This window comes from Drosophila mauritiana, unplaced genomic scaffold, assembly GCF_004382145.1.
Source record: "Drosophila mauritiana strain mau12 unplaced genomic scaffold, ASM438214v1 U_220, whole genome shotgun sequence".
Taxonomy (NCBI): domain Eukaryota; kingdom Metazoa; phylum Arthropoda; class Insecta; order Diptera; family Drosophilidae; genus Drosophila; species Drosophila mauritiana.
The window spans coordinates 5,767-25,837 of NW_022881354.1; the positions used below are offsets into that span (position 1 = coordinate 5,767).

The window sequence follows — 20,071 nt, forward strand, 5'->3', positions numbered from 1 at the left end:
ATTTGGCAACTTAGAATAGATTCTTTAAATTCTTTAAAGTCTTTATATCAAAAATTATATGATAGGGACAATATCATATGCGTCACTAAATTGATGACGAGGTGTTTGGCTACAGGAAAAATCATTTATTTATCGAATCATCAAGCAAAGGATAAGCTTCAGTGGATCGCAGTATGGCAGCTGCTCAACCACTTACAACACCTTGCCTGTTACAAATGTCGTTTACAATTGATTCTATGCTTTGTCATTGTATTAAATAATGCTTTTATATGTAACTAGCGCGGCATCAGGTTATCGAAGATCCTCCTAATTTACTATGTTACAAATTACATTGGCATCCCATCCATTGTCGTTTATAAAATAAATTATAAACTTTAAATGGTTTAGAAGCCATACAATGCAAATTGCCCCTTATTTATCATTGCAGTCCAGCACGGATACGACCTTCAGGCATAATCCAACGGACGTAGCGTCATACCACTGTTCGCTCGAACTGTGTATTGTGCCATTGGTCCGTACCTGCGGTTCCTCTCGTACTACGCAGGAATGCTGTCTCAACAACGTTTTGTCATTAGTAGGGTAAAACTAACCTGTCTCACGACGGTCTAAACCCAGCTCACGTTCCCTTGCATGGGTGAACAATCCAACGCTTGGTGAATTTTGCTTCACAATGATAGAAAGAGCCGACATCGAAGGATCAAAAAGCGACGTCGCTATGAACGCTTGGCCGCCACAAGCCAGTTATCCCTATGGTAACTTTTCTGACACCTCTTGTTAAAAACTCTTTAAACCAAAAGGATCGATAGGCCGAGCTTTTGCTGTCCCTGTGTGTACTGAACACCGAGATCAAGTCAGCATTTGCCCTTTTGCTCTATGTGTGGTTTCTGTCCGCACTGAGCTGGCCTTGGGACACCTCCGTTATTATTTGAGAGATGTACCGCCCCAGTCAAACTCCCTACCTGGCAATGTCCTTGAATTGGATCATACCTGAGTAATATGAGTTATACCAAATTTTCAAATCAAAAATACATAAATGCATCGTTTTATTAAAGAATTTGTTTGCGATTATATAACAAACTCGTGATACTTTGATCAAGAAGCTTGCATCAAAACCCAATACCATAAGATATAATAAATATATCCGTATAATGGCTAGGAAATGATACACGTTCCATTTAATCAAGTAAGTAAGGAAACAATAAGAGTAGTGGTATTTCATTGACGATACCAAACCGAGGTCTAATATCTCCCACTTATTCTACACCTCTTATGTCTCCTTACACTGCCAGATTAGAGTCAAGCTCAAAAGGGTCTTCTTTCCCCGCTAATTATTCCAAGCCCGTTCCCTTGGCTGTGGTTTCGCTAGATAGTAGATAGGGACAACGACGACTTTTCAGATCTCTCCGAACTTGTTTTAAGTGGCGTGTTCCACACTGAAGGGATTACAACCACGACACCCTGAACACCCACAAGTGGTGCATGTATCAACATGGTGTATGTGTCTGGATACGCCAGACAAGCGTCCCGGACTAGAAGCTATAGCTATGTACATAGCGACCACCCCGGTAGCAATTCGAAAGAGAGGCTCGGTGGGCCTCCTCCTTTTGCTCCGACAAGCAGGGTTAGAGGGACCTATGGCTATATTAGTCGCCTCTTACGACAAGCAATAGCGGACTGTGGAAGTATTCTCGCCCGCTAACCACACGGCGAAGTTGTTGGGCTAAATACCCCTCCTCCTACGGAACACTTCGTCCGCAAACACTGCCAGCCGTTGAGTCCTCTGTTGATCTTCCAGGATTCTATCGAAGGTCCAGTTTTCGCCAAGGCGCTGCACTCCAAGTCCATCGAGGTTCCGCAAATCTGCATATAGGGGGCAAGCGTTTTTATATCAAAAATTATATGATGGGGACAATATCATATGCGTCACTAAATTGATGACGAGGTGTTTGGCAACTTGACACAATTCATTAAAGTCTTTATATTAATTATATAATAGGGACAATATCATATGCGTCACTAAATTGATGACGAGGTATTTGGCAACTTGATAGAATTCTTTAAAGTCTTTATATCAAAAATTATATGATAGGGACAATATCATATGCGTCACTAAAATTGATGACGAGGTGTTTGGCAACTTGACACAATTCATTAAAGTCTTTATATTAATTATATGATAGGGACAATATCATATGCGTCACTAAATTGATGACGAGGTATTTGGCAACTTGATAGAATTCTTTAAAGTCTTTATATCAAAAATTATATGATAGTGACAATATCATATGCGTCACTAAATTGATGACGAGGTGTTTGGCAACTTGATACAATTCTTTAAAGTCTTTATATCAAAAATTATATGATAGGGACAATAGCATATGCGTCACTAAATTGATAACGAGGTGTTTGGCAACTTGATACAATTCTTTAAAGTCTTTATATCAAAAATTATATGATTGGAACAATATCATATGCGTCACTAAATTGATGACGAGGTGTTTGGCAACTTGACACAATTCTTTAAAGTCTTTATATCAAAAATTATATGATAGGGACAATATCATATGCGTCACTAAATTGATGACGAGGTGTTTGGCAACTTGACACAATTCATTAAAGTCTTTATATTAATTATATGATAGGGACAATATCATATGCGTCACTAAATTGATGACGAGGTATTTGGCAACTTGATAGAATTCTTTAAAGTCTTTATATCAAAATTATATGATAGGGACAATATCATATGCGTCACTAAATTGATGACGAGGTGTTTGGCTACAGGAAAAATCATTTATTTATCGAATCATCAAGCAAAGGATAAGCTTCAGTGGATCGCAGTATGGCAGCTGCTCAACCACTTACAACACCTTGCCTGTTACAAAAGTCGTTTACAATTGATTCTAGGCTTTGTCATTGTATTAAATAATGCTTTTATATGTAACTAGCGCGGCATCAGGTTATCGAAGATACTCCTAATTTACTATGTTACAAATTACATTGGCATCACATCCATTGTCGTTTATAAAATAAATTATAAACTTTAAATGGTTTAGAAGCCATACAATGCAAATTGTTCCTTATTTATCATTGCAGTCCAGCACGGATACGACCTTAGAGGCGTTCAGGCATAATCCAACGGACGTAGCGTCATACCACTGTTCGCTCGAACAAGTATTGTGCCATTGGTCCGTACCTGCGGTTCCTCTCGTACTACGCAGGAATGCTGTCGCAACAACGTTTTGTCATTAGTAGGGTAAAACTAACCTGTCTCACGACGGTCTAAACCCTGCTCACGTTCCCTTTCATGGGTGAACAATCCAACGCTTGGTGAATTTTGCTTCACAATGATAGGAAGAGCCGACATCGAAGGATCAAAAAGCGACGTCGCTATGAACGCTTGGCCGCCACAAGCCAGTTATCCCTATGGTAACTTTTCTGGCACCTCTTGTTAAAAACTCTTTAAACCAAAAGGATCGATAGGCCGAGCTTTTGCTGTCCCTGTGTGTACTGAACACCGAGATCAAGTCAGCATTTGCCCTTTTGCTCTATGTGTGGTTTCTGTCCGCACTGAGCTGGCCTTGGGACACCTCCGTTATTATTTGAGAGATGTACCGCCCCAGTCAAACTCCCTACCTGGCAATGTCCTTGAATTGGATCATACCTGAGTAATATGAGTTATACCAAATTTTCAAATCAAAAATACATAAATGCATCGTTTTATTAAAGAATTTGTTTGCGATTATATAACAAACTCGTGATACTTTGATCAAGAAGCTTGCATCAAAACCCAATACCATAAGATATAATAAATATATCCGTATAATGGCTAGGAAATGATACACGTTCCATTTAATCAAGTAAGTAAGGAAACAATAAGAGTAGTGGTATTTCATTGACGATACCAAACCGAGGTCTAATATCTCCCACTTATTCTACACCTCTTATGTCTCCTTACACTGCCAGATTAGAGTCAAGCTCAAAAGGGTCTTCTTTCCCCGCTAATTATTCCAAGCCCGTTCCCTTGGCTGTGGTTTCGCTAGATAGTAGATAGGGACAACGACGACTTTTCAGATCTCTCCGAACTTGTTTTAAGTGGCGTGTTCCACACTGAAGGGATTACAACCACGACACCCTGAACACCCACAAGTGGTGCATGTATCAACATGGTGTATGTGTCTGGATACGCCAGACAAGCGTCCCGGACTAGAAGCTATAGCTATGTGCATAGCGACCACCCCGGTAGCAATTCGAGTACTTGCTTGCCGGGCAAGCACTCCCCCTTGCTGAGGAGCGAGATCTACCTAAAATCTCTACTGATCTCAGGGTCACAGCACCCGAGTTTTGCGCAACCAGCACCGTAACTCAAACGTCGAACACGAAGGCTCTACCCGCGATATGGGTACCAACCACAGCCACCACGATACTCCCACCAGGGGGCCTACCTCAATGTGCAGTCTTGGATAGCTGCACAACCCGTGGTACCGAAAGAGAGGCTCGGTGGGCCTCCTCCTTTTGCTCCGACAAGCAGGGTTAGAGGGACCTATGGCTATATTAGTCTCCTCTTACGACAAGCAATAGCGGACTGTGGAAGTATTCTCGCCCGCTAACCACACGGCGAAGTTGTTGGGCTAAATACCCCTCCTCCTACGGAACACTTCGTCCGCAAACACTGCCAGCCGTTGAGTCCTCTGTTGATCTTCCAGGATTCTATCGAAGGTCCAGTTTTCGCCAAGGCGCTGCACTCCAAGTCCATCGAGGTTCCGCAAATCTGCATATAGGGGGCAAGCGCACAATATGTGCATCCAGTCCTCATATGGATCTCCACAAGCGCAAGCAGTGGTATCGCTGAGGGCCCGTGACCTGTCAGCAGGTAAGACGTCCTCATCGAGAATCCAAATCTTGGATCCCGATAGGCGAGAGTGACATATGGGATGAATTTATGCGTCACCCGTCCTGGTTCGCTGTCATCATCCCATCTGTTCTGCCAACACTGCAGTAAGCACTCTTCTAGGCGAGTCTTCCTCTGCTTCCAGCTTAGACAGACGTAGAGTCCCCGTCGTATAGCCAGTCGTTCTCCTCCAGCGGGTATCCACGCTTCAGCTTGTATTTGACCGCTAAAAACTTAGCAGCCAAGTCAAGCGGGGGAGCTCCACCAAGTACCTCCACCTCCAGGAGGCTAGTCGGCTAGCAGGAGGCTAGTCGTCTCCGGGCGGCTACTTGTTCGGCGGTGTCATACCATACCGGGGCACCAAACAGCACACAAGGTGCCATGAGTCCGTCATATATGGTCCGCCTGGCTCGAGGACTGAAGCCCCAGTCGGCTCGAAGCACACGCGCCAATGCTCCAACGACTCCGGTCATCCGCTGGCGAAGCGAAGCTATGTGCGTGAGGAATTTCATTCCTTCACTGACCGTGATGCCAAGGTACCGACAGCTACGCACATACGGAAGGTTCGCTCCAGCAAACCTCACCGTAGGCGCACGTCTCAAGGCACCTTTCAGCAGCATTATTACCGTCTTGCTGGTCGAGACGGCAACGCCAACTTCCGCTCCCCGCGCTTCTACGATGGACATCAGCTGTGCTCCTTTTTCCTCTAGCATAGCTCGGGAATTTCCCTCGACGAGAAGCAGCAAGTCATCCGCGTATGCACTCAGCTGGCAATACGGCTGGAGACGCTGAAGCAGTACATCCATCAGTATGTCCCAGATAAATGGGCCACTGATTGACCCCTGCGGGCAGCCTCTAGTTACCGGTACTTCCACAGTACCGGAACTGCTTCGGATCACTGCTCTTCGGCCGGAGAAAAAGCTCTGCCACAAGCCCATCTCCCGGCATCCCAAGTCGGCTAGTTGGCGGAGTGCAGCACTCCATTCGACGTTGTCGAATGCTCCTTTGAAGTCCACGAATGTGCCGAGCACGTATTGCGCCGGGATGGCACAAACACTGCTCTTCACGTGTCTCCAAGCATCCTCCACACATCGTCCTTGGCGAAATCCAAACTGCCATCTGCAGCCTTCCGGAAGAACTTCTCTCACACGATTCACCATGATGGCCTCGAGCACCTTACCAAAGACTGGCAGCAAGCATATTCCTCTATATGAGGAGGGCTCACACTTGTCCTTATCTGGCCCTTTGAGCAGCGAGACAACTCGTGGGCACTTCCACTCGGCGGGAAAGTATCCTAATCGGATGCATCGGGAAAACAACGATGCTAGGTGCTCGGGTATGGCGCGCCAGACTGCCTTGCAGATAGTGCCATTGATGCCGTCCAAGCCGGGAGAGCGCCTGCTCTTCAACCGGGCAACACATGCATCAACCTCGAATACTTGGAGGGCCGGTGGGACTTCCTCCGCGATGGCAGTCGGTGCTTCGGACTCCGCAACTGGGAAGAAATTGCGGAGGAGCACTCGTGCACAGTCACCCCAATCAGTGATGAGCTCGCCATTCACGCGGAGGCACCCAATCTCCGTGCACTTTCTGCGGCCTCGGCAAATCTTGTAGACGCGCCCCCATGGGTCGTCGGCATGATCTCCCACGAAGCGTTTCCAGTCATCCATTTTCGCCCTCCCAATGAGCTTCTTGTAGTTGGCTGAGGCCCGCCTCAGCTCGACCACTACACGCTCTATAGCGGCGCCGTCATCACGACGCCTTCCATCTTGGAGTAGGCGACGAAGTCTCCGGACTTCGCGCCTTGCAGCGCAGAGGTCGGCAGTCCACCAACGTTCTCTCCTGTTGGGCGATCGAATCGACTTTCTTCCCAGCGCAATATCGCATACATTATGTACTATACTGCGCAGGGTCGAAACTTGCTGGTCCAACGGCGACTCTGAGAAGTTTTCCGGAAGTTCGGCTGCTCTACTCACCATTTCCTCCTTGAACAATCGCCAACGTGCATTGGAGAAGTTCCAGGACGGCACAGGAGCTATGCTCTCAACTGCGCGCGCGGTAGTTGGTTCGGCCACAACAGTAATGATGTTGAGGTCACTCCATTCCCACTCGTCCGCACTGGCGGCAAACATTGTCCTTCTGCCGGCATTCGCTGACCTTGTGGTCGAAACCCACGCATCTGTGGCAGGCGTATGTGCGGACCTGTGCTCGGCATCGGAATGAGAACCACTTGATGTAGACACGACCTACATCAAGCTTCGCCATCGCCCGGTCGTCTACCTCTAGCGTCACATTTACTGTGGCGCCGTCAGTTACCGACCACGCCTTGGTCAGCAGGTGCACGGACTTCTTAAACTGGGACATAGTCATTTCGCTGTCGAAGTTATTTCCATGGAGCTCCTGCATGAATTCCTCAGGGCCGATAGCTGTGTCGACGTCATAGACGACGACCTTCGGCTTCTCGGCCGCATTTCGTGCCACATTTAGCCCAACTTCAGCGAACCTCTTTGATGCTACCACCTTCTGCAGCTCTCCAACTGAAGGAGTACTAATGATCGCACCACCACCTCGGCGGAGCTCACGTACCTCATGTACTCTGACTCCGAGGGAGGGTGCAACCATCGTTCGCACCTTTTCCGCTATAGCTTTCCCCGATAGCGCAGGGTCGTCGCACTTCACCACCGCTGACCACGTCTCGCGAACCTTGGTGGTCCGCGGGGCAGCGATGGGTGCAACCTGTGACATCTGGGGAGCATTGGCGGCCGTAATCTTCAACGGATTCAACGACGGCGGCGGCGGTGGCGGCATAGCGAGCCGCGTCTCCAGTTCTCCACACCGGAGCATTAACGCCAACACCAGCTCATCGTAGCGGCTGATAGCATACGAGAGCTCTTCCGTGTCCACTTCTCCTATGCTGCGGAAGCTGGTTCTCACCATGCGGTGGGTGGCCGACAGCTCTGCCATCATAGCTGCTTGCCCAGCACGGGCGGCAGCGGTAGCGGCAGTGGCAGTGGTGGCAACAATTTTAGCAGCAGTGGAAACGGCGAAGGCAGCAGTGTGGTCGGCAGCAGGGGCAGCAGTAGGATCAGCAGCAGCGTGGGGGGGGGGGCAGCATCGATGGCAGCGTTTGCCGTAGCCGCCCGGGCGTCCTCCAGCGACGAAAACGCCTCCTCCAGTACACCAACGGGTTCTGGCACTCCATTCGATGCCAGGGCAACCAATTTCGCCTGCGTCGGCGCCGAGCTCTTAGAGGCCAGATGGCTTCTGCGCCTGCCTCGTCTGGACTTCCTCGAGGCACTACTTCCGCTCAAGGCACTCGCGCTGCTGTCGCTCTCCATCGGCATAACTCCGATGGTGGCTCCTCCTACCGTCGACGCCAGCAACCGTATGCTCGTTTGCTCAGTGACAAAAGGTGGATGCTCCAGAGCTCCACCTATCGGTAGAGTCTGGTAGCACTAAAACTGTCCCTAGACACAAACCCTAGTAGTGACTGCCACCAATAAGCTTTTTGACAGCTGCTCAAAAAGCTTACTCGAAAAACTTACTCGTAAGCTCGCCTCGCAGCACGTGCGGAGTGGAAAATTTCCAATAGTTTATTGTTAATAATTTCCAAACCGCTTGTTTTTAACACTCGACAATTTTCGCTCGACTTACGCGGAGCACTAAATCACCGATTTAATTACTTTCCAAACAAGGAAAACTTAGTTATTCGCAATCTGTACACGAGCGCAACGAAAACACGTCCGTCGTTAATCCATTCATGCGCGGCATCAGGTGATCGAAGATCCTCCTAATGTACTATGTTACAAATAACATTGACATCACATCCATTGTCGTTTATAAATAAAATATAAACTTTAAATGGTTTAGAAGCCATACAACGCAAATTGCCCCTTATTTATCATTGCAGTCCAGCACGGATACGACCTTAGAGGCGTTCAGGCATAATCCAACGGACGTAGCGTCATACCACTTTTCGCTCAAACAAGTATTGTGCCATTGGTCCGTACCTGCGGTTCCTCTCGTACTACGCAGGAATGCTGTCGCAACAACGATTTGTCATTAGTAGGGTAAAACTAACCTGTCTCACGACGGTCTAAACCCAGCTCACGTTCCCTTGCATGGGTGAACAATCCAACGCTTGGTAAATTTTGCTTCACAATGATAGGAAGAGACGACATCGAAGGATCAAAAAGCGACGTCGCTATGAACGCTTGGCCGCCACAAGCCAGTTATCCCTATGGTAACTTTTCTGACACCTCTTGTTAAAAACTCTTTAAACCAAAAGGATCGATAGGCCGAGCTTTTGCTGTCCCTGTGTGTACTGAACACCGAGATCAAGTCAGCATTTGCCCTTTTGCTCTATGTGTGGTTTCTGTCCGCACTGAGCTGGCCTTGGGACACCTCCGTTATTATTTGAGAGATGTACCGCCCCAGTCAAACTCCCTACCTGTCAATGTCCTTGAATTGGATCATACCTGAGTAATTGGAGTTATACCAAATTTTCAAATCAAAAATACATAAATGCATCGTTTTATTAAAGAATTTGTTTGCGATTATATAACAAACTCGTGATACTTTGATCAAGAAGCTTGCTTCAAAACCCAATACCATAAGATATAATAAATATATCCGTATAATGGCTAGGAAATGATACACGTTCCATTTAATCAAGTAAGTAAGGAAACAATAAGAGTAGTGGTATTTCATTGACGATACCAAACCGAGGTCTAATATCTCCCACTTATTCTACACCTCTTATGTCTCCTTACACTGCCAGATTAGAGTCAAGCTCAAAAGGGTCTTCTTTCCCCGCTAATTATTCCAAGCCCGTTCCCTTTGCTGTGGTTTCGCTAGATAGTAGATAGGGACAACGACGACTTTTCAGATCTCTCCGAACTTGTTTTACGTGGCGTGTTCCACACTGAAGGGATTACAACCACGACACCCTGAACACCCGCAAGTGGTGCATGTATCAACATGGTGTATGTGTCTGGATACGCCAGACAAGCGTCCCGGACTAGAAGCTATAGATAGGGACAGTAGGAATCTCGTTAATCCATTCATGCGCGTCACTAATTAGATGACGAGGCATTTGGCTATTTTTTTTTTTTGATCGCGGAGGTATGGAAATCTATCGAAAGATACTAGGGCTGCCAACACTGCGTGTGGTCAGTTTTCCTAGCATGCACGATTCATTGCTCTATCTGAACCGAAGTTCCGCAACGCCTACGTACTAAAACCATCCTCATAGCCATTTGTATATAACCATTATTTTGCGATGTTTATGCCTTTATTGATGTTATGCCAAGACAGCAAGCAAATGATTTGAACCAAACGTTTTAGCTAAGTCCAATCACGGGAAAACCCGCTCAGGTACATGAACTGTTTAAAACAACCGAGACTGCCTCTCATAACCTGGACGCTAATGATATGACTATCATATTTGCTGAGGAGACCCTTGCTATCAATCTTTTAACGGATTGACCACTCCAGATCCCCCTCCAGTTCAGGGTGGCAGAATGGAATTCAATGTCACCTGCGGCTTCGAATCTGCGACGCAATTCAGTTCGTATGTCCGGTCTGTCGTATCTATTGATTTTGCGCTGGTGTGCATCATCCATAGAGTGTCCGTCTGTCACAATTTGTATGTCGATCACATCAATGTGATCTTGTCGTAGTGCCACCAGGTCCGGTTTATTAAGGCCGGATTCGCACTGCAGACTTGGTTCAACAATGACCACGCAGCCTCTCTCCTCAAGTCCCCGCTTGATTCGATTTACTACGCAGTTGTGTCTAGCTACGCGCCTCCCATGCGATCGGTAACATTTTTGCATTATGTGGTTTGTTGTTTCGGGAGCGTCACATCCTGCACGACACTGTCGTTCCAATTCGTGCCTTCCCCTTGTAGTACGAGACTTCGTGGGTAGGGCATTTATCCGCAGACGAATACCGTCTATATATTCCTTTCCTGTTAGTAAACGCGTGGGTTGATTAACCCACCCGTGTTGCGGTCCCCAATGGACCTATTCACGGAGTCCGCTACCATCAACTGAGAGGTACAATTTGTTCGCCCAATATTTTTCTATTGCCGGACGCGATAACAATTCATTTTGTTCTGCCAATAATCTATCTCGGGCCCGTTGTTTTTCGGCTTCGAGGAAAGAGCTGGCTACCTCGTTTTGCGTGAGGTGAGGCCATTTAATGTTACTCAATCGGCTTAGCCTTAACATTGGAGCTACCCATCTTAGTGATGGAATTCCGAGACCTCCACTTTTTGGGGGTGCATGAATGAATGCTATCGGCACATCCAGCGGAAGATTTAGCCATCTTCGCACATAATATCTTATTAGTTTGTCAGTTTTTCGTAGGACGCCTATCGTCACACTCCCAAGGGCTAACTTGTGATAGAGCTGTGGGATAAGGACAGTCCTAAGGGCGAACATCCTCTGTTGTGGTTTGAGGGGGCCTTTGTCAATCTTTGTAGCTTTGGACCAATGTCCTCGGCCGGATTGCATCGAACCCTCCCGGTTGCAGTGAAGTTGATGCCTAAGTACTTCCACTCGTCCGTTCGCTTCAGTGATGGAATCTCCCTTGAGCCTACGTAGAAGCTCTGTGCCTCTAGCACGGTACACTTCTGTTTCGGCTGGCCCTTAATGCCAACGGTAAAGCATTTGTCGGCATTAAGTTTGAGGCCGACGAGAGATAGAAAATCCAGCGTTTTGTCCAACAATACTTGAAGTCCCATTCGAGTTTCAGCAAATAGTACCAAATCATCTGCAAACGCGGCCGCGTTAGTAATGGCATTTCCGACTTTGGTACCAATTTCGCTGGGTAGGTTTCTAAGTAACCTGTCCATTACCAAGTTAAATAGAATAGGAGACAAAGGGTCACCCTGCTTCACTCCTCTGGCAGGGACGAATTCCTCTGAACTCCAACCGTCCCCATTGAGACTGGTACCGCCACCCTCGTACGTATTCTGTACGTAGTCAACGAAGCCCTTTGGCGCACCATAAGCACGTAAGGTGTCATATATAGATGCATGCGATAAAGAATCGAATGCCTTGCTTACATATAAATTTGCTATGTAGCAAGATCTAAAGTGCTTATGGCTATGCCTCAAGACTAAGTCAACTATCGTCGCATTATCGGCACATCCGTCGGTAGGTAAGAAGCCACGCTGGCGCGGGTCCCAATTGATTGATGAGTTCAACCGGGTTGCCAATATTGCATTTAGCTGTCTTACCAGGACTGAAGGCACCGATATTGGACGAAAGTCTTGCGGTCGCTTCGCCGTCACCGTCTTCGGGATGAAGACCAGTCGGATAGAGTGTGGTAGATTACCGCACCATAGAATTAGGTTCATTATTCGCAACATAATACCTGACGGCACCTCCCTGGCAGATTTTGGAGTTATCCCGTCAGGCCCCGGAGATGAAGATAATGAGATTCTTGACGCCCGAAGGTCATGCTCCGTAATAGCAGACCAAATCCTCTCAAGCGAGTGATCCATTTGTATCACTTCTCCACTGCAAGAGCTTGGCTAGGCTGAGTCATTACTTCTCTCCAGTAGGGAACCATTACTTCTTGGCTTGGCATTACCGACTCATCAGTTCCATTTAGCAAGGACTTCTTCCTTTATGCTTATCCCAGTTACGCTGGATGACAGCATACTGCTGCCTTCTGCTTTCTCTCCTATTCCGAGGTCTCCGAGGAGGCCTCGTCAGCGTGTCTCGTACCATACACCCTGTGCCGGAAAAATTCCCAAGAGATATAGCGATAAGCATTGGAGAGTGATTTCCTTTCCCTCGAGCTCTGCCCTGTCAATGATCGTTTGTAGCTCTTGGGCTCTCCATTTGGAATGGCATTCTACGGGGCTATACCCACGCAGTTTCCGCAAAATTTCCCTGTTCTACTGTTCGAAGGGAGTGATTGGAGTTGTTTCTGATGTTGTTACTTGGTGGTTTTGCTCACTTCTACTAGGGCGGCGCCTTATGGTTAGATTTGCAACTTCCGGGACGAGAGCAGATTGCCCTCTTATCTGCTCTATTTTCTCCTTATAATCGCCCCTCTGTCTTAGCTTTTGATGGCTTCGACGCTGCGGTTTGCAAAATACACCGCTAGTTGCTTGTTCATGTGTTTATGTCCATTTGCTGTGAGCTCAACCTCCTTTCTCGCCATCATCCACTTCTCTTCCTCACTCCACCTTGCCTTTATATCGATACGTCGACGTTCTTCATCAAGTTCGTCTGGGTGCCGAGATCGCATGTGAACACAGAGTCCTCTCTTGCTGTTAAAGGACCGTCCACATACTGTGCAGGAACCCTAGATAGAGTAGCCGCTGCGTTTGGTTCATATTGGTCCTCCGGGAAGATATCCACGGGGGGTCGGGTCGTCATCAGATTGTGTAAAGTTATCCGAGGCTCGTTATTTGTGTTTGTAGTACCAATATGAATAAATTTCCTCTGGGGAACCAACCCATCGGAAAAGTTTTGCCGCTCAAATTAGCTGCTAAACAAGTTTAGCATTACCGGGACCACCACGAGGAGGTTTTGAGTCGACTTGAGTAAAGGAGAGACTTGTGAGTTACAGAGTACCATTCCCTTTCCGCACATCATATGATATGACTTACGAATTACAGAAAAATACTCCCCTCTGCTCGCAAATACCCTGATCCCCATAGTTATAGTTATAGTCATAGTTACTCCCGCCGTTGACCCGCGCTTACTTGAATTTCTTCACTTTGACATTCAGAGCACTGGGCAGAAATCACATTGTGTCAACACCCGCTAGGGCCATCACAATGCTTTGTTTTAATTAGACAGTCGGATTCCCCAAGTCCGTGCCAGTTCTGAATTGATTGTTAATTGATAATCGTTATAATTGATAAGAACTAATTGGTTTAACCCAAATAGTATTCTTAAAAATTTTAGCAAGAAAGTTCCACAATTGGCTACGTAACTAAACTATCCGGGGAACAAGTAACTAACATAAATGCTAGAAACTCTATTTACCCAGAACGAGCACATAAACCATGTTATTGTTTCCCAATCAAGCCCGACTATCTCAATCTTCAGAGCCAATCCTTATCCCGAAGTTACGGATCTAATTTGCCGACTTCCCTTACCTACATATTCTATCGACTAGAGACTCTTCACCTTGGAGACCAGCTGCGGATATTGTACGGCCTGTTGAGAAGTTGCGTGTCCCCACGGATACTCAACAGGTTACGGAATTGGAACCGTATTCCCTTTCGTTCAAAATTATTCAAGTGTATTAAATTCGCTTTGTTTATATAGTTAGGCATTTTTGTTTTACTTGAAAATTTTCGGCTTTCGCCTTGAACTTAGGACCGACTAACTCGTGATCAACCACTGTTCACACGAAACCCTTCTCCACTTCAGTCTTCCAAGTCTCATTCGATTATTTGCTACTACCACCAAGATCTGTACCAATGGCAGCTCCATGCAGGCTTACGCCAAACACTTCTACGCATACCATTGTACCTTCCTACTCACTAAAGTTTCAAATTTATATCACAAGTAATATAAATCATCTACTTTAGCCGGTAATGTATAGGTATACAACTTAAGCGCCATCCATTTTAAGGGCTAGTTGCTTCGGCAGGTGAGTTGTTACACACTCCTTAGCGGATTTCGACTTCCATGATCACCGTCCTGCTGTTTTAAGCAACCAACGCCTTTCATGGTATCTGCATGAGTTGTTAATTTGGGCACCGTAACATTACGTTTGGTTCATCCCACAGCGCCAGTTCTGCTTACCAAAAGTGCCCACTGGGCACATTATATCATAACCTTGAACTTCATATCAAGAAAGTTAAGGTTCTTACCCATTTAAAGTTTGAGAATAGGTTAAGATCGTTTCGACCCTAAGGCTCTAATCATTCGCTTTACCAGATAAGATTATTTTATATAATATTAAGTATAAGTTCACCATACCAAGTATAGTTCACCATCTTTCGGGTCACAGCATATATGCTCAATGTACGTTCGAGTTAGAGGCATAAATATATAAATATACATTATACATAACTATATAGAACGCCCCGGGATTGTGTTAATTAGCTATAAATAGCTAAAAAACTAATCCCATTATTAGTCAAGTTATTTACGCTATTAGGTTTACATCCCAATAACTTGCACATATGTTAGACTCCTTGGTCCGTGTTTCAAGACGGGTCCCGAAGGTATCATGAATCTTTCGCATTGTTAATCATACAAGAGCATATAATAAACAAAAATCAATGATAATTATGCCATTATATAATTCCGAAAAATTAACGCCCTGTAATAATATGCATCTATCAGCACTTTATCAAATTAATAACATTTATTCTGTGTTAAAATGCAAGCAATTTAATTGGAATAAACTATAAGTTATATTTTATGATAAATTTGGGATATGCTAATAGATTACAATGTCCTTATATGGAAAAAATGCACATTATTCTTAATAATATTATTTAAATATTACAATTTTAATGATGAATTTTCCATAACGGATATTCAGGTTCATCGGGCTTAACCTCTAAGCAGTTTCACGTACTGTTTAACTCTCTATTCAGAGTTCTTTTCAACTTTCCTCACGGTACTTGTTTACTATGGTCTCATGTTATATTTAGTTTTAGATGGAGTTTACCACCCACTTAGTGCTGCACTATCAAGCAACACGACTCTTTGGAAACATCATCTAGTAATCATTAACGTTATACGGCCTGGCACCCTCTATGGGTAAATGGCCTCATTTAAGAAGGACTTAAATCATTAATTTCTCATACTAGAATATTGACGCTCCATACACTGCATCTCACATTGCCATATAGACAAAGTGACTTAGTGCTGAACTGTTTTCTTTTCGCTCGCCGCTACTAAGAAAATCCTTGTTAGTTTTCTTTTCCTCCCCTAATTAATATGCTTAAGTTCAGGGGTAGTCCCATATGAGTTGAGGTTGTATATATAACTATATTTTGCCATAAATTCTTTATATATAAATGATAAAACAATCAATTAAATTCGTTATAAATAGTTCCAATAGTTCTTGTAAGCAAAGTTATTTTTATCCATTTAACGAACCAACGAAGAATAATAACAAAACCAAGATTTTTCTTTTTCCGAATCATTAATAAGAGACATTCTAGATGAAAAATATTTCAATTTTTTATGCTAGACATTTCTCAGTATTATTTGATTGAAAAAGAAAATATTTCTCTTCGTTTTTTACATTCAAATGTGAGATAATGTTTTTCATTTCTTTTTTAATATTATGAATAAAATCATTATTTAATCCAATAATATACCATAGCTTATAAAAAATTTATAAACAACTTAATTAGCATAGTCTTACAACCTCAACCATATGTAGTCAAGCAGCACTATAAAATAATTAAAGTACATAACAGCATGGACTGCGATATGCGTTCAAAATGTCGATGTTCATGTGTCTGCAGTTCACACGATGACGCACAGTTTGCTGCGTTCTTCATCGACCCATGAGCCGAGTGATCCACCTTAGAGTTTTATAATTCATTTTTATATAATATCAATATTGTTTTTATTGAAAGAAATTAAAAATACACCATTTTACTGGCATATATCAATTCCTTCAATAAATTTATTTTTATACCTAAAAATAAATGTTGCGATATGTCTTAGTTTCATATAAGCATTATGTATCATAAAAATCTGGTTATGGTTTGCTATTTTGGGTGACACATACTGCAAAATTTATATAAAACATAACCTGATGGATGACAGGTACAAACATTGTATATTTTAGGTTGTTGCATTAGCCAACGTATGCTCATAACATAGATGAACAATACATATTCGCAACGCGTGTATATTATATGGTCCATATACACACACACTTATTTTGAATACCACATTCAAAATTATTTTAATTTTAATTCGACTTCTACTTTCAAATTTTGTTTAGTTTCTTCGATTTCCATTTTCGAGAATTTGTTTTTATAGGAAACGCCATTGTTGTAGTAGGTACTGCCACAAATACGCACAACAACATTAATAATGTTAAAGTCTTTTTATGAGGTTGCCAAGCCCCACATATAAAATAAAAGCCATCTTCATTTTATTTTGACTTTAACTTTTGATTCCGTGGAATCATTTTGTAATATTTTTATTTTGGTAAATTGTATTTATTTGTATTATAACAAATGTTTATTAACGATAAGGATATTATACAATATGATCCTTCCGCAGGTTCACCTACGGAAACCTTGTTACGACTTTTACTTCCTCTAAATAATCAAGTTCGGTCAACTTTTGCGAAACAACCGTAACACGCAAGGCGTCACAGTGATCACGTCCGGAGACCTCACTAAATAATTCAATCGGTAGTAGCGACGGGCGGTGTGTACAAAGGGCAGGGACGTAATCAATGCGAGTTAATGACTCACACTTACTGGGAATTCCAAGTTCATGTGAACAGTTTCAGTTCACAATCCCAAGCATGTGGTAGCCCTAATCTAAGGGCATCACAGACCTGTTATTGCTCAATCTCATTATTGCTAGACGCAATTTGTCCATTTAAGAAGCTAGTGTCCTTATAATGGGACAAACCAACAGGTACGGCTCCACTTACATAAACACATTCAAACACAATAAACATTTTACTGCCACCATGAATGAAGGCTACATAAGCTTCAGCACCATAATCCTGAAGATATCTATTTAATATATTTGAGTCTCGTTCGTTATCGGAATTAACCAGACAAATCACTCCGAAACTAAGAACGGCCATGCACCACCACCCATAGATTCGAGAAAGAGCTATCAATCTGTCTTACACACTTATGTTCGGACCTGGTAAGTTTTCCCGTGTTGAGTCAAATTAAGCCGCAGGCTCCACTCCTGGTGGTGCCCTTCCGTCAATTCCTTTAAGTTTCAGCTTTGCAACCATACTTCCCCCGGAGCCCAAAAGCTTTGGTTTCCCGGGAAGCGACTGAGAGAGCCATAAAAGTAGCTACACCCAATTGCTAGCTGGCATCGTTTATGGTTAGAACTAGGGCGGTATCTGATCGCTTCGAACCTCTAACTTTCGTTCTTGATTAATGAAAACATCTTTGGCAAATGCTTTCGCTTAAGTTAGTCTTACGACGGTCCAAGAATTTCACCTCTCGCGTCGTAATACTAATGCCCCCAAACTGCTTCTATTAATCATTACCTCTTGATCTGAAAACCAATGAAAGCAGAACAGAGGTCTTATTTCATTATCCCATGCACAGAATATTCGGGCATTTGAAGCCTGCTTTAAGCACTCTAATTTGTTCAAAGTAATAGTACCGGCCCACAATAACACTCGTTTAAGAGCACTAGTGCAGGTTTTTAAATAGGAGGAACATATGAAAAAATACAAGTATTTAATCACATATAAGAACTCCACCGGTAATACGCTTACATACATAAAGGTATAGTACTAACCACAATTGTAAGTTGTACTACCCGTATGAAGCACAAGTTCAACTACGAACGTTTTAACCGCAACAACTTTAATATACGCTATTGGAGCTGGAATTACCGCGGCTGCTGGCACCAGACTTGCCCTCCAATTGGTCCTTGTTAAAGGATTTAAAGTGTACTCATTCCAATTACAGGGCCTCGGATATGAGTCCTGTATTGTTATTTTTCGTCACTACCTCCCCGAGCTGGGAGTGGGTAATTTACGCGCCTGCTGCCTTCCTTAGATGTGGTAGCCGTTTCTCAGGCTCCCTCTCCGGAATCGAACCCTGATTCCCCGTTACCCGTTGCAACCATGGTAGTCCTAGATACTACCATCAAAAGTTGATAGGGCAGACATTTGAAAGATCTGTCGTCGGTACAAGACCATACGATCTGCATGTTATCTAGAGTTCAACCAATATAACGATCTTGCGATCGCTTGGTTTTAGCCTAATAAAAGCACATGTCCCATAAGGTTCATGTTTTAATTGCATGTATTAGCTCTAGAATTACCACAGTTATCCAAGTAACTGTTAACGATCTAAGGAACCATAACTGATATAATGAGCCTTTTCGGTTTCACTTTTAATTCGTGTGTACTTAGACATGCAAAATTAAAATTGTTACTCTTTATTTATTTAAAAAAATAAATTTTATTTTTATTATTTAACATTTATTTGGTGATAAACTTTTTCACTTATACTATTACGAGACACTTGGTAACTTATGTTTAACTTCGAGCTGTTGACGATCTCGTCCCGATTCCAGACTCCGATTCAGACTCCCGATTCAGACTGATCTTCAAATTCTAAGTCCTAATCCAATCAACCTCGGCCAGAAGCTTTTTTTCGGAAAATTACCGAACTTTCGATAAAAGCTTTATGCTGGAAATTTTCCACTGCATTGTGAAATTCAATTATGCTGATCGATGCAATTTTTGATTGATACGCAATAAGTCGGCCGTGGCTTGGTCTCCAAGCGGAAGCTGTGTTTACGTTAAGTTTGGGTTGCTTATGTTAGCGGGTAGCTGAGTGCTGGCAAAGGCAATGACAAAAACAAAGACAAGGGCAATTCCGACGAGATTGAGAATTGGAATTTGTTTATAAATTGTGGAAGGGAGCTATGTTCATGGGTTGGATAACTCTCCCCCCTCTAAAATGACGCGTCCCGCTTCATTATTAATTTCGTTCAAACGTTCATTTAATTCTGTTAAAAATTCTACATCATTATTTGGTTTTTCTGGTTCTGGCCGTTTTTGTTTGGTTACAAATATATAATACCTGATTTTTATTATTAATATAGTAATGAAATACAAAATGATTAAAATTAATAATATAAATGAAATTGAAATTTTCCAATTGTAAATTTCAATAAATGGGTTTAAAATATTAATGTTGTCAAGAGAAAGTTCTGAATTGTTTGATTTTATATATTCTGATATTTCTAAGTTTTTAAAGTGGTTGGTAGTTATGTACTCAAGTATTTTGTTTTCTGAATTGGTGTATGAAATATTATTTATTGTAGTTGTGCTGTTAAATGTTATTAAATATGACCCATTTAAATGAGAATCGTTCACAATATTATTTCCATTTATTAGAATGGCACCTTCTTGAATGATATCTATATTCTTATTCTTTTCTAGAATTTTAGTGCAAATTGATTTTTCTCCATTTAGTAAGCGGGTAAAACAAGTCTTATCTTT

At 43.4% G+C, this 20,071-nt stretch overlaps 1 pseudogene; it reads right to left on the reverse strand.

Annotated features, from left to right (window-relative positions):
* Window positions 1–8,552: 8,552 nt before the first annotated feature.
* On the reverse strand, window positions 8,553–15,862 carry LOC117149466 (annotated as a pseudogene).
* Between the last annotated feature and the right edge of the window lie 4,209 nt (window positions 15,863–20,071).